The sequence below is a fragment of the Nannochloropsis gaditana genome, assembly GCF_000240725.1.
Source record: "Nannochloropsis gaditana CCMP526 unplaced genomic scaffold scaffold036, whole genome shotgun sequence".
NCBI lineage: Eukaryota > Eustigmatophyceae > Eustigmatales > Monodopsidaceae > Microchloropsis > Microchloropsis gaditana.
Genome location: NW_005803917.1, coordinates 68,338 through 70,868, shown reverse-complemented (window position 1 = coordinate 70,868; position 2,531 = coordinate 68,338).

The window sequence follows — 2,531 nt, the reverse complement described above, 5'->3', positions numbered from 1 at the left end:
GGTTTTGGAGCACTGTCGACTTCACAGCGAGTAAGCTGCACAGCCCTCAGAGGACTTATTGCTTGAGCGATCATCGCATCCCTCACATATTACCTTTTGTCTTCATTTACTTCTTTCTTATCACCCACCAACATGATTTCAACTTCAGCTCGCATTCTGTGGATGTTGGTGGGGGCGTGTTGTACATCGTTTATCTTATGAAGTGCTGAAAAGACAACAGTAGTTGAATCTTTCGCGACTTCACATCAGTGTAAAAGGCAACCCATGACCATTGAATCCTAGCAAACTTTCAATAATTTACCTGTTATACCGACAAGTAGAGGCTAGACATTTAAGAAGAAGCATTTTCTTTTCCTTCAGAATAACCTCCCGGGAGCTAGAAGGCCATGTTTCAAAAATGCCTAAAAAATGTTTATTTGGCCTCAAAAGTATTTTATATTCTACCACTTTTGTTTTTAAATTATTTGCACCAAGAAAAACCGTCATCAAGGACTTGCGTATTTATTTGATGTTTTTTCCTGAAAGCAACCAGAAAAACGCTCTCCAAAAAAGTGGTTCTGTTTAAGCTTGCAATCAATCACTATCGAAACTGATTGGTTAAACTTCTCAAAGCTGTCTCATTTTTTATGCATGTTTGTGCACTGTGTCCAGACGCTCGCGCGAAAAGCCACCGTACTGACCATGCAGTGCACCAAGGCGGAGGGCGATCAGGGCGGGCCGACAATCCTCGGGAAGGGCGCTCGCTCCTCGCCCTCGTCGCCTCGCTCATAAATGGTTTCCGCCCCCGATGCCCATGCCACCCACGTTGGCCACGCCTCGGAGGACCTGTTTGTTACGTCAGGGAGGACACGAATTTGCTCATTTGTTTGCCTGATCGGCCGTCACCTGCATGCCAGATCTCTGAGTTTTCTGTACATTTTTACTTCTCTCACCCTCACGTTGATCTCCAACTTCAGGGCCCAGTCTCTCATGTCAACTGTACATATACCTTTTATCACTCACCAGAAGGGGCTGCAATGGGTATATTCATGACCAAAAAATGGAAGAGCTGTAGCCAAATCTCTGTTCTGATCTCCACTGGACGTTAGCAGCAAACTTGCAGCGCCCCAAATCCATGGATTTTTTACGTTCTGTTGAAGACGACCTTCGGGCACTATCGGTTGAAGCCAAAAAGAAGCATCCCGTCATCAAAGAGGCAGCAGAACGTGGCATTGTGAAATTGCGGACGCTCCGTGAGCAGTATGCGGCAGCAGTGCGACAATCGGGCGAATCTATGCCCGTTTCTCGCCTTCGGTCCCAGGAAGTTCTCCGTCCCTTCCTGTTGGCTTGCAATCATTCTGACTGCAGCAAAGCCATCATTCTGCATGCGTTGGGCTCCATTACCCACCTCATAAACAAAGATGCCATCTCTCCTTCCGATGCTCCGAACATCTTACGCGTTTTGGCCATACAAGCCGTATCTCCCTCCGCAGCAGCTCCTGAAGTCCATGTCAAGGTCCTCCAAACCCTGCTGCTCACCATCACCTGGCGCGCATGTGATCTTGCCGAGGACATGCTTGCATCTGCACTCATCATATGCATTCAACTCACGGAGCACCGAAATGCCACGGTTCGTAACGCCGCTCAAGCTACTCTGCGACAGGTTGTCAGCCTCATGTTCGACCGGATCGCGGAGCTGCACACCTCGACGGGCGGTAGAGATGAACAGCAAAAGCAACACCAAGCGATTCTCGATGGATCCAGCAGCGGTGTGGTGGCACCGGAGGAAGAGGAGGCGAAGGAGGGGGAAGGAGCCGGGGGCGGGGAGGGAGATGCGGGAGCCGGAACGCTGGCTTTGCCGCACGTCGAAGGGCTGAGCCTCAGCAACCAGCACGGTCTCGCCAGCCCCCGTGATCCTCCGACGACAAAGTCGAGCAAGCAAAGCGACCTTCCCATCCTGCAGGGCCTGTCCCCTGTGGAAAAATGCGCGTACTACTTGATTCAAGACCTGTGTCTGGTATGCCGGGGGGAGACGGGTGTGTGGATCAAACACATGCGGATATCCCCCGTGGTGGGGATGGAGCTGATCGACCAGATCCTCTCCCAGCACCCGGGGCTCTTTAAAGGCGGGGAGTCTCAAGACGGGGGCGAGGAGGAAGGGGGTGGCGGCGTACGCAGAGGTCCTCCGGAACCAGATATGTCCCTTGATCGTGCAGACCCTGCGGTCCGATCTGGACTTTCCATTGCTCGTGCGCTTAATGCGGACGATTACCACGCTCCTAAGCGGGCTGGCTGAGTCCCTCCTCCCGCAATGCGAGGTCATCCTCGCCATGCTCATCCAAATATTGGCGACCGCGGAGTCCGCAAACGAAGATGTGACCTCGGCCGGCAGCAGGGGGGCGAATCCTACAGGTTCCGGGGGGGGCACGGCCAGTGCCATCGCGACCACGGCCACATCCTTGCTGGGGGCAGCCGTTGCGTTGGGTGCCGGGGCAGTCGGGGCGGGGGGCGGGGGAGGGAAGATGGGAGGAGGTCGTGGGGGGGAGGGGGGG